Source organism: Trichechus manatus, unplaced genomic scaffold, assembly GCF_000243295.1.
Source record: "Trichechus manatus latirostris isolate Lorelei unplaced genomic scaffold, TriManLat1.0 scaffold00091, whole genome shotgun sequence".
Lineage (NCBI taxonomy): Eukaryota > Metazoa > Chordata > Mammalia > Sirenia > Trichechidae > Trichechus > Trichechus manatus.
In genome coordinates this window covers 9,848,739-9,862,064 of record NW_004444027.1, presented here as the reverse complement: position 1 = coordinate 9,862,064, position 13,326 = coordinate 9,848,739, and the positions used below count along the sequence as shown (strand labels likewise).

The window sequence follows — 13,326 nt, the reverse complement described above, 5'->3', positions numbered from 1 at the left end:
TGTGGGGTTGTTAACCAATGTCATAAAACAACATGCATACTACTGTTTCATGAGAAACTATTTGTTCTGTAAGCCTTCACTTGAAGTACAACAAAAAAATTAAAAAAAAAAAGGTACTATTCATCATTCAGTCCCTTTGAGCCACTTTTCAAATGTTTATTAAGCACAAGACAGAGATGGAATTTATATTAAAAAAAAAAAAAAAAGGAGGCTTGTGCAAAGCAGCAGCCTCTACTAGGTTTGAGGGTATGGGAAAACATTTGGACTGAAAAGGCCTTCTCTATTTTATGCTTCTGTTTGCATGAAATTTGAAAAGTTTGAAGACAGAAAATGAAGGAAAATAAAGATCCCAGTTCTTTGACATTTCTGGGTTAATTGAAAGTACTGAGTGGATCTAGCGACACAGATATCCATCTAGAGAGAAACAGAGACTTAGAATTAACTTACAAAACTCTTTAGTATGGGGTTCATTCACTATATGAAAGCAAGAATACTAATGATTGCTAGCACAGGGCCTTGCACTCAAGGCTAGGCACATACTATATGCCTCACATATAACTAGCTCTAACAGCAAACATATTCCTTCCCATTTTACAGATGAAGAAAGTGAGTCTCAGTGTGGTTAAAGGACTTGCTGAAGACCACACAGTAAGTCACAGAGCTGACAGTCGAAAACCAATTCAATTGGCTCTGAAGTCTGGCTGGTTCTAATCTGTCCCAAGATATGTAAGATAATGAAAATGTAGCACTTGTGATGACATCTATGAAGAATGTGAAAATGACTCAAAAATTATATATAAGTGATAAATAAGTAAAAGTTCATTAGAATAGCAGAATTTTAGAACAGGATAAGGGTCTTGGAGATTTTCCAGTGATTCAAGTATTTATTATGATTATCATAATTCTCATTCTGGACTAGTTTCACAATCTCAGGTCCAGGCAAACTTATCTGAGTGAGCAACCTTAATGAAAGATGCTGAGTAATAGATTAATCTCACATAGAGGAAGGCCTGTGGTGGTCTGTTATCTTCAGCCTTTCTTGATCACTATTTTATCAGCAATTTGTATGCAGACATAAAAATCTTGCTCATTAAATTTTAAGAAGATATTAAGAGAAAGTCTAATACTGTCAGAATTTAAAAATATTCTTCAAGTTGGAAAGATTGCTTGAAACTAGGAAGGTGAATTAAAATTAGAATAGAAAAGTATGCAATTTAGGCTCATAAATCAACCAGGGAGGCACAATCTTGGGATTCATCGGTCTTTGCAGCCTGTGAGCAAGAGCCCTGATGTCTGACCTGCCAATCTTGGGTTGCCCAGCCCTTATGGCTCCATGAATCTGGCGAAGCCTCCAGCCTGATCCATGGATTTGGGATGTTCCAGCCTCTACAACCGCGCCAGCCATTTCCTTTTAAAGTTCTGGTTGCTATGGGTCAGAATCGACTTGATGGCAATGGGTTTGGGGTTTTTTTTTTTTGGTTTTTTTTTGGTTTTTGGTATGTAGATATTTATACACTTTACTGGTTTTGCTTCTCTAAAGAACCCAGCTGTCATGGTTTAAATTAGGTCCCCCAAAAAATGTGTGTATCAATTTGGCTGGGCCATGATTCTCAGAATTGTGTGGTTGGCCTCCATTTTATGATTGTAATTTTATGTTAAAGAGGATTAGGGTGGGATTGTAACACCACCTTTACCCAGGTCACATCCCTGATCAATGTAAAGGGAGTTTCCCTGGGGTGTGGCCTGCACCACCTTTTATCTCTCAAGAGATAAAAGGAAAAGGAAGCAAGCAGAGAGTGGGGGACCTCATACCATCCAGAAAGCAGTGCCGGGAGTAGAGCGCTTTCTTTGGACGGGGGTCCCTGAGCAGAGAAGCTCCTAGTCTGGGGGAACACCGAAGAGAAGAAGGCCAACAGAGAGAAAAAGCATTCCCCTGGAGCTGACACCCTGAATTTGAACTTTTAACCTACTTTAACTGTGAGGAAATAAACTTCTCTTCATTAAAACCATCCACTTGTGGTATTTCGGTTGTAGCAGCACTAGATGACTAAGAAACCAGCCTAAGACAACCTCATTCTGGCCCATAAAACTAATCCAGAGAGAATTAAATTAGAAGTCAATAACAGAAAGGTACCTATAAAGTCCCGAAATATTTGGAAATTAAGCAACACAATTCTAAATAATGCATAGACCAAAGAAATAATCACAAGGGAAATTGGAGAATACTTGGAACTAAATAAAAACTAAACAAACAACAAAAGAACATTTTTAGGGTGCTTAAAAGCATTTATAGCATTAAATGCTTGTATTAGAAAAGGAGAAAGAGCTAAATTAATGATCTCAGTTCACATTAAGGAACTAGAAAAAAAGAGCAAATTAAATCCAAAATAAGTAGAAGGAAGAAAATAATAAGGGTAAGGAATAAATGAAATAGGAGACAAAAACAATAGAGAAAAATCAATGAAACCAAAAGCTAGTTCTTTGAAAGCATCTATAGAATTGATAAATCTCTAGCTGAAATAATGACAGAGAGAACACAAATCACCAATAACAGGAATGACACAGAAGGAAACACTATGACTCATTAAAATAATAATGAGGAAATATTATAGCTTTATGGCAATAGATTTAAAAAGTTAGCTGAAAAGAAAAAATTTCTTGAAAAATAAAGACTACCAAAGATCATTCAAGAAGAAATAATTAACCTGAAGTGTCCTGTCTCTACTAAGGCATTGAATTCATAGTTAAAAATCTTCCCACAAAGATAACCTGAGGCCCAGATGGCTATAATGTATTTAAGGAGGAAATAACACCAATTCTACACTAACTCATGCAGAAAATAGAAGAGGAGATAACACTTCCCAACTCAGTTTATGAGGCCAGCATCACCAAAATCAGGAAGACATTTCAAGAAAATAAGAGTATCCCTCTTGAACATAGATGCAAAAGATCTTTCTTAACAAATTTGTCACAAGTAAGTATGTTTGTAAAAACTCACAATTGTACACTTAATATGGGTAAATTTTATTGAATGTTATTTATTCTTCATTAAAGCTGATTTTTTTTTCTTTAAAGAGCAGTTGGGAGTCACCGAAGGGTGTTGAGCTTTGCATATTCCTTGGTATGTTGAGTTTTGCAACATGGTAGAAAAAGTTTACTTCTGTCGAGATATTGTAAATTAAACCTTACAGCCAATGCTGCCTACACTTGCAAACACAAACACACACAAGCGAAAATAAATTACACTAGGGTGTACTGCATAAAAATGAAAATAAAGTATCCAAAAAAGAGGATAGCAGGGGATAAAAGAAATAGTGGCAGCTGAGGGTGACTCCAATTAAATCAGGGAAAATAAAAGGGGCTCCATTTAACCCTGATACTTGTGAAGTTCTCCCTCAAATGGCAAATTTTAATGATAGAGTTTATATTTCCTTTTCTTTGTATTTGATTACTCTATTTGAGTCTACACAAAAAACAATTACATAATACTATTTGATGTCTGGTTTTCAATTTGTTAAAAATATGAGTATCAACGTGTTGATGAAGCATCCATACCCACTGCCTTTGAGTTGATTTTGACTCAAAATAACTCTATAGGACAGAGTGGAACTCCCCCATAGGGTTTCCAAGGCTGTAATCTTTACAGAAACAAACTGCCACATCTTTCTCCAGTGGAGCAGCTGGTGGGTTCAAACCACCAACCTTTTGGTTAGCAGCCGAGCGCTTAACCACTGCGCCACCAATGTTCCTCTGATGAAGCACAGTAAAGGTAATATAGTAACAGAGCAGAATAGAAATGTTCTAAGTCTTTTTTTTTTTTAAATTTTATTTTGCTTTAGGTGAAAGTTTACAGCTCAAGCTAGTTTCTCATTCAAAAATTTATACACACATTGTTTTGTAACATTGGTTGCAATCCCCACAATGTGATACCACTCTCCCACTTTCCACCCTGGATTCCCTGTGTTCATTTATCCAGTTCTTGTCCCTTCCTGCCTTCTTGTCTTGCTTTTGAGCAGGAGTTGCCCATGTGGTCTCCTATGTTTGACTGAACTAAGAAGCATGTTCATCACCTGTGCTATTGTTTGTTTTATAGGCTGGTCTAATCTTTGTCTGAAAAGTGGGCTTCGGGAGTAGTTTCAATTCTGAGTTAGCAGAGTGTCTGGAGGGTTCCAGTAAGTCTGGTCTTTTTTTTTGTGAATCTGAATTTTGTTCTACATTTTTCTCCCTCTCTGCCTGGGACTCTCTGTTATGATCCCTGTCAGAGCTGTCTAGTTCTTCTGGGCTCAGGCTGGTGGAGGCTCTGGTTCATGTGGTCCTTTAGTCTTTCGGGCTAATATTTTCCTTGTGTCTTTTGTTTTCTTCATTCTTCTTTGCTGCGAGCGAGATGGGACCAACAGATGAATCTTAGATGGCCACTCGCAAGCTTTGAAGACTCCAGACACTATTCATCAAAGTACGGTGAACTATGTTACACCAATTGACCTAGATATCCCCCAAGACTATGGTCACCAGCCCTCAGCCCTAGCACCTGTGTCCCTCAAAGTGTTTGGATGTATCTAGGAAACTTCTATCACTTTGCTTTGGTCAAGTTGTGCTGACTTCCCTTATACTGTGTGTTGTCTTTCCCTTCACCAAAGTTGACACTTGTCTACTATCTAGTTAGTGATTCCCCATCCTTTCTCCCTCCCCACCCTCATAACCACCAAAGATTGTTTTTTTCTCCATGTAAACCTTTTCTTAAGTTCTTATAATAGTGGTCTCATACAATATTTGTCCTTTTACAATTGACTTATTTCATTCTGCCCTCCAGATTCATCCGTGTTGTGAGATGTTTTGTGGATTCATCATTGTTCTTTATTGTTGCATAGTATTCCATCGTGTGTGTGTACCATAATTTGGTTATCCATTCATCTGTTGATGGGCACTTAGGTTTCCATCTTTTCACTATTGTGAATAGTGTTGCAATGAACATGGGTGTGGGTATGTCTATTTGTGTAATGGTTCTTATTTCTCTAGGATATGTCCCTAGAAGTGGAATTGGTGGATTGTATGGTCTTTCTATTTCTAGCTTTTTAAGGAGGTGGCATATTGTTTTCCATAGTGGTTGTACCATTTTACATTCCCACCAGCAGTGCATAAGAATTCCAATCTCCCCGAAACCTCGTTACCACTTGTTATTTTCTGTTTTTTTTTTATTCGTGCCAGTAATATTGAGGTGAGACAGTATCTCCTTGTAGTTTGATTTGCATTTCTCTAATGGCTAATGATGACAAATATTTCTTCATGTACCTGTTAGCCACCTGAATGTATTCTTTGGTGAACTGTCTGTTCATATCCTTTGCCAGTTTTTTAATTGTATTATTTGTCTTTTTATTGTTATGTTGTTGCTGTATCTTATAGATTTTTAGAGATTAGACCCTTGTTGGATATGTTGCAGCCAAATTTTTTTCCCCAGTCTCCAGGTTCTCTTCTTAGTTTTTTTATGATGTCTTTTAATGAGCATAGTGTTTACTTTTCAGGAGCTCCTGGTTATCTAGTTTCTCTTGTGGTGTTAGTGCATTGTCAGTTATGGTTTGTATTCCATTTATGCCATGTATCAGGGGCCCTAGAGTTGTCCCAACTGTTTCTTCCATGATTTTTTTCGTTTTAGGTTCTATATTTAGGTCTTTGATCAATTTCGAGTTCCTCTTTTGTGTATGGTGTGAGGTATGGATCTTGTTTCATTTTTTTTAACAAATGAACATCCAGTTATGCCAGCACCATTTGTTGAAGAGACTGTCTTTTCCCTGTTTGACATTGGCCCTTTGTCAAATATGAGCTTCTCATAGATGGATGGATTTACATCTGGGTTCTTCATTCTGTTCCATTGGTCTACATGTCTGTCACTGCACTTGTACCAGGCTGTTTTAACTCTAACCATTGTATTTTTTTCCACTTATGTAGATCTCTTTTGGTTGCTTGTAGTAGTGTTTTTTAGGTACCTTTGCATAGGTCTCTACTGTCCCTGGTTAGATTTATTCCTAAGTATTTTATTTTCTTGGGGGCTATTGGAAATGATATTGATTTGCTGATTTCTTTATTGAAGTTCTCTTTGTTAGTGTAGAGGAATTCAACTGATTTTTCTGTTAATCTTGTATCTTCCTACTTGCTGAAATCTTCTTAGTTCCAACAGCTTTCTCATGGATTCTTTGGGGTTTTCTATGTATAAATCATATTATCTGCAAATAGAGATAGTTTTATCTCTTCCTTACCAATGTGGATGCCCTTTATTTCCTTTTCTTGCCCTATTGCTCTAGCTAGGAGTTCCAGCACGATGTTGAATAAGAGTGGTGATAAAGAGCATCCTTGTCTGGTTTCTATTCTTGAGGGCAATGTTTATAGTCTTTCTTTGTTGAGAATGATGTTGGCTGTTGGTTTTGTACCAATGCCATTTATTATATTGAGGAATTTCCCTTCTACTCCTATTTTGCTGAGAGTTTTTATCAGGAATGTGTGTTGGGCTTTGTCAAATGCCTTTTCTGCGTTGATTGAGATCATGTGATTCTTTTATTTACGTGGTGTATTACATTGATTGATTTTCTAATGTTGAACCATCTTTGCATACCTGGTATGAATCCCACTTGGTCATGATGTATTATTTTTTTTTGATATCCTGTTAAATTGATCAGCTAGAATTTTGCTGAGAATTTTCACATCTATATTCATGAGGGATATTGGTCTGTAGTTTTCTTTTTTTTTTGTGTGGCATCTTTGCCTGGCTTTGGGATCAGGGTTATGCTGGCTTCATAGAATGAATTCAGTAGTATTCCTTTCTTTTCTATGCTCTCAGATAGTTTGAGTAGTATTGGTGTGAGCTTTTCTCTGAAAATTTGGTAGAATTCTTCAATGAAGCCATCTGGGCCAGGGCTTTTTTTTGGAGGGGGAGGGGAGGGGGAGTTTTTTTTTTTTTTTTTTTTCCTCTTCAGTCTCTTCTTTGGTTATGGGTCTGTTTAGTTTTTCTACCTCGGTTTGTGTTAGTTTAGGTAGGTAGTGTGTTTCTAGATATTTGTCCATTTCCTCTAGATTTTCAAATTTGTTAGAGTACAAATTTTCATAGTTTTCTGTTATGATCCTTTTCATTTCTGTTGCGTCTGTTGTGGTATCACCAGTCTTGCTTCTTATTTGGGTTGCTTCCTCTCCTGTGTTCTTTTGTCAGTTTGGCCAGTGGTTTGTTGCTCTTGTTGATCTTTTCAAAGAAACAACTTTAGGTCTTGTTGCTTCTTTCTATTGATTTTCTTTTTTCTATTTCATTTATTTCTGCTCTAATCTTTATCATTTCCTTTCTTCTGATGGCTGTGGGCTTCTTTTGCTACTCTCTTTCTACTTGTTCAAGTCATAGGGTTGATGTTTTGATTTTTGCTATTGACCTCTGAACACTGCCTTTTCTGTGTCCTAAATGTTTTGGTAAGATGTGTTTTCATTCTCTGAATTTTTTTTATTTCATCCTGGATTTTTTCTATTATCCAGTAGTTTTTAAGCAAAGTGTTGTTCAGTTTCCATGTATTTGATTTTTTTTCCTCTTTATTTCTGTTATTGATTTCTACTTTTGGCATTATGAACAAAAAATGCTTTGTATTATTTTGATGTTTTGGATTATGTTGAGGCTTGCTTTGTGGCCTAAAATGTGGGCTATTCTGGAGAATGTTCCATGTGTGTTGGGAAATAATGTATACTTTGCTGCTGTTGGGTGGATTGTTCTGTATATCTCTATGAGGTAGAGTTGGTTGATTGTGGCATTTAGATCTTCTGTATCTTTATTGAACTTCTTTTGATATGTTCTGTCCTTCAGTGAAAGTGATGTGTTGAAGTCTTCTACTGTTATTGTGGAACTGTCTATTTCTCTTTTTAATGCTATTAAAGTTTGTTTTTATGTATTTTGGAGCCCAGTCATTGGGTGCGTATATATTTATTATGGTTATGGCCTCCTGCTGCACTGACACTTTAATCATTATATTGTGCCCTTCCTTATCCTTCATGGTAGATTTTGCTTTAAAGTCTATTTTATTAGAGATTAATATTGCCACTCCTGCTTTTTTTTGGTTATTGTTTGCTTGATATTTTTTTTTTTCCATCCTTTGAGGTTTAGTTTTTTTTTTTTTTATGTCTTTGTGTTTCAGGTGTGTCTCTTGTAGACAGATATAGATGGATTTTTTTTATGCATTCTGCCACTCTCCTTCCCCTTACTGGTACATTTAAGTCATTTACTTTCAGTGTAATTATCGATAGGTATGAGTTTACTGTTGTCATTTTGTTGTTTTTCATCTTTTTTTTGAGGTGTTGATGGTTTATTTGTTACACTTAATTTTCTGCACCGAGTTTATTTATGGAATTTCTTTTCATTTCTTTCATTATTGTTGATTTTGTGTTTATTTAGTCTTTATGTATTTCTTCTTTTTTATTTTGATAGGTAGGTTTGTTAACTTTCTTTGTGGTACCTTGAAATTTACCTCTGTTTTCCTAAGTTTAAACCAGTCTTTTGTTTCTTGATATTACTTTGACTTCCTCTTTATATGGAAATTATATGACTACATCATATTCCCTCTATTTTGCTTTGATGTGGTGGTGATTTACATATTGACATCTCTGGTTCCCTATTTTCAGTCTTTTATCTTTGCTTTATGGTTTGAACCAACCAGCCACTGTTAGGGAGAAAGATGTGGCAGTCTGCTTCCATAAAGATTTACAGACTTAGACATCCTTTGGGCCAGTTCTACTCTGTCCTATAGGGTCGCTGTGAGTCAGAATCAGTTTTGAAGGCAGTAGGTTTGGTTAGTGGGTTGGCTTTGTTTTATTTTTGAGAATTCCTTGTCTGGGTTGGTTTCTGGTTGATCTGTCCTGTGTCCTAGTTTTGGTTTGCTGTCTGATGTTGGTTCTCTAACCAGTGGACTCCTTTTAATATTTCTTGTAATTTTGGTCTGATTTTTACATATTCCCTTAATTTCTGTTTATCTAGAAATAACCTAATTTCACCATTGTATTTGAGAGACAATTTTGCTGAACATGTAATTCTTGGCTGGCAGTTTTTTCCTTCAAGGCTTTATATATGTAATCCCAGTGCCTTCTTGCCTGCATAGATTCTGCTGAGTAATCAGAACTTAGTCTTATTGATTTTCCTCTGTAGGCGACTTTTCATTTTTCCCTAGCCACTCTTAGAATTCTTTCTTTGTCTTTGGTTTGGGCAAGTTTGATTATGATATGTCTTTGTAACTTTCTTTTGGGGATCTCTCTTCTATGGGGTTTGTTGAGCTTCTTGGATGGATATCTTCTCATCTTTCATGATATTAGCAAAGTTTTCTGCCGGCAAATCTATCCCAACAATTCTTTCTGTGTTTTCCATTATTTCCCCCTGTTCTGGAAATCTTATCACTCACAACTTTTTCCTCTTGATAGTATACGACATAATTTTAGGTTTTCTTCATTCTTTTTTCTGATTTTTCCTCAAATAAATTCGTGTCAAGGGATTTATCTTCAATCTGTCTTCCATTGTCTCAATTCTGCTCCTCTGTCTTCTATTGAGTTAATTCTGAAGTTTTATTGTTAATCTTTTGGATTTCTAGTTGCTGTTTTTGTATGGTTTCTAGTAACCTATTTATTCTGTCATTTCGTTATTGTATTATTTTCCTGAATTCTTCTATTGCTTTGTCTATGTGTTCCTTGGTTTTGTCTGTGTTTTCCTTGATCTCTTGCAGAGCTGTGTATATTAGTCTTTGGAATTCTTTATCATGTAGTTCCATTGCATTGTCTTCCTCCAGAAGATTTTCTGATTCTTTACTTTGGTTGCTTGCTGGAGCCATCTTGTCCTGTTTCTTTGTGGGATTTGGTATTGACTATCGTCTCTGAGTCTGCAAGAAGTTATATTTATTTATTTATTGTATGTTTGCTTATTGTGTCCTGAATTTTGTTTTGTTTTGTTTTGCTTTGATATATCCAAGTAGGCTGAGTGTGTGTGCTACTGTGGTTCCTAATCTGGCCAAGTTGAAGCTCTTACTTCCTGTCTCCAGGTGGGCGCAGCTGCTAGTAGGTGTGAGCATGGAGCTCTGTTCACTGTTCTTGCTTGGATGCTGAGGACACAGGTGTTGTTTGTGGTGAGGAGATGTATTTGTCCAGCTGGTCACCTGGCCATGGGTGCAGGTGTGTTCTCCCTGGTCATTGGGTTGCATGTTGTGTGTGTAATCCACTGCTTGCCAGATGGTTGGGGCAAAGGTGCCTGGGTCATTTGTCACTGAGTGTGTGGTGCAGAAACTCTCACCTACAGTTCTGGGTGGGCAGGCCTGCTTGGGGATTTTGGGAGCAGACACAAGTCTCTGGTTGCAGTGGTGCATGATGCAGGGGGTGAAGCAGGGGCCTGTTGGCTGCCCCCAGTTGCCCAGTCAGTGGGCGTGTCCCTGTCCACTAGAGTGCATAGTGGGAGTGGGTTACAGCCAGTCCTTGGCACCCCATGCCATTGGTTGGAGGAACTGGTGGGTGCCACTGTCCCTCAGGCTGCAGCTGGGAGCCATGCCCACCTGTCCTGCCAGCAAGGCACTGGTGCTGGTGATTGAATGGGGTGAAGGATGCTGCATGTCCGTGGACCCCCTGCACCAATTACTGGGTAAAGAGGTGGGAGCTTTGGACTGGGCTGAGAGCTACTGTCTCAAGGGGTGTAGCAGTGTCGAATGCCACAGATCTGCAGCTCCCACTTGGGTGCTGTCAGTGAAAATGGACGTCAGCTGGGAACCTTGCCTACCTTATGCCAATGTGGACGTGTTATGCTGTCTCGGCCAGCAAGGTACTGGTGTGGGTGACCCAAGGGGTTGGAGGGCACTGCAAGCTTGTGGTCTCCCTGTGTCAGTGGCTGGGTGAAGGGGTGGGTGCTTCCAGATGGGAAGCCATGAGTTCTCAGCTTAGGGGGTGTGGTGGGGTTCAGTGCCACCAGCCTGGTGTCAGGGCAGACAAAGAGGTGAAAGTTCCTGGGCCGGTAGAGCTCTGGTGGGAGGGCTGTGGTGCATGTGATGTGTTGGGCACATGCACTTAACTTTCGTAGGCCTGGTGTCACTCCTGTTTGAATCCTGTGAAGAGTTGCTCCTGTTTAGCTGCACCAGATGGGTGGGTTTTGGCTTGGGATGCTGCTGCTTATCTCAATATGTCCACACTGTACAGGTTTGGTTAGCAAGACACTGGCGATCTGGTGATCAATAATTCTCTCTTTCCCCTGTTTTTTCATTGTCTCTCTTTTCATCTGTTGCTCAGTCCGATTCTTCAGCTTTGTCTTTGGTGCTTAGGGTTCCTAGATTGTCATATATATCCAATTCATTTTTTTTTCAGGTCTTTGTTGTAAGAGGGATGACATGAAATGTCTGACTATTCCACCATCTTGGCCCCACCTGTAAATGCTGTAAATTTTAAATATGTAAATATAGTAATATAACAAAAAGTCAAAAGTGAGATTAAACAGAGTGTGTATGTGTGAATAATGCCTCTAAAATTGCTAAATCAAGACATAAAGATTTAACTATATTATTTTATGTTATAAAGTCAATAACTAGAAGGATAAAAAGTAATAGAACTACAACACTTAGGAGATGGGTGAGAAGACAGGTAAGTGTAATCAAACGGCATTATTCTTTTGTGTTTAGCTTTTTTTCTTAGCACAATGATTTTGAGTTTCATCCATGTTGTTGCAGGTATTGGTAGTTTGTTACAACTACGATTTGTTTATCCATTCATCAGTTAATGAACATTCTGGTTGTTTCCAGTTTGACCCTAATATGAATAAAGCTGCTATGAACATACATGTACAAGTCTTTCTAGGAGGTAGCATAATGCAGTGCATTCAGCATCTTTCATAGTGGAAAACAATATAAGTAGTCAAGAGATACATATCTAAAATAAAAGATTTAGTATTTATTAAAGTGGTAAAGGTAATCAAAAGGAGATTAAAAAACAAAAGCTATTACTGTTGTTTGCTTCTTGGGAGTAGGCTTCAGATTGTGGTAGGGGATGGGGAGGCAAACTTATTTTTTAGTTTATAGCCTTTTGGGCTGTTCAGATTTTTAAAAACAATATTCATGGATAACTTTCATAATAATGCAATTTAACAAAGTAAATAAATGGATAGATAAATAAATTAGTAAAAGAGATCCAAACAGACAAAGAAAATGTCCAAGATATATTATTAAGTGGAAGAGAAAATTGCAGAATGCTTTGTATAATATGATCTTGCTTGTGTAAAAGAGGAAAGGGATATATGGCACATGAAAAGAAAATGTCCGGAAGCCTTTGATAGAAATCAAACTGCTAACGGTGCCACTTTCTGGAGAGTGCAGCAAAGGATTTGGAGGAATTTACATTTTTGCTTTACGTACCTCTGTTCGGTTTGAATTAAACAAAAAATAGTAAGCTTATATAACTTAAGCACTTCTTTAAAATGTGAAGTTTAAAAAAGAAAAACAAGCAATTACCTAAAAAATTGGGTGTGTGTGTCACTAAGCAACATTAATGAAAGGCCGAGGATGAATGAGGTGACAGAACCTAACCTTTACATGTTCAGTCCAGGCTTGGTGGACTGATCCTCTACTTACTAAATGCATTAAGTAAGCTTTCCTTTTCATACAAATAATTCGTTTTTATTTTGGAAATTCAGAAAATAGGTAGATAAAATTACCTACAACACCATGATCCAGAGATAAATACTGTTAACATTCTGATATATATCTTTCCACTACCATTTTTTAAAACAAAAATAGGATCATTATCTACTTCCTGTTTTGTGACCAGCTTTTAAAATAGTGTACCATGGTTGTATTTTTCTGTCATTGCCCATTTTGTCTGCAGGATTATGGTTAAGACCATAGAACATCCTTTTGTAAAACTGTACCATACTTATTTTGCCTATTTCTTTTGTTACACATAAAAGTTGTTTTCAATATTATAAGCAAAAATATCATATGAGCAAAGATGCCATTTGCTCAGGTACATTATCCTTGTTCATGTCTTCTGTTAATTTTTGTTAAGGCTGAAAACTAAAAGTGGAATTTCCAGGCCAAAGAGTATATTTTTAAGGCTTCTGATATGTGTTGCCAAATTGTCCTTCAGAAATTTCATTCAGCAGTATGTTGTTGTTAGCTGCCATCAAGATGTCCTGACTTATGGTGAGCTCATGCACAAATGAACTTAACACTGCCCAGTTCTTCAAAAATCTCATGGTTGGCTGTGGATCAGACCATCATGATTCATAAGGTTTTCATTGGTTGATTTTTGGAAGTAGATCACCAGGCCTTTCTTCCTCATTTATCTTAGTGTAGAAGC

General features: G+C 37.3%; 1 protein-coding gene across 7 annotated transcripts in view; it reads right to left on the bottom strand.

The window, feature by feature from the left end:
* Nucleotides 1–13,326, bottom strand: part of BLK (BLK proto-oncogene, Src family tyrosine kinase) — a 121,030-nt gene that overhangs the window by 46,300 nt on the left and 61,404 nt on the right. The gene's annotated exons all lie outside the window — the stretch shown is intronic.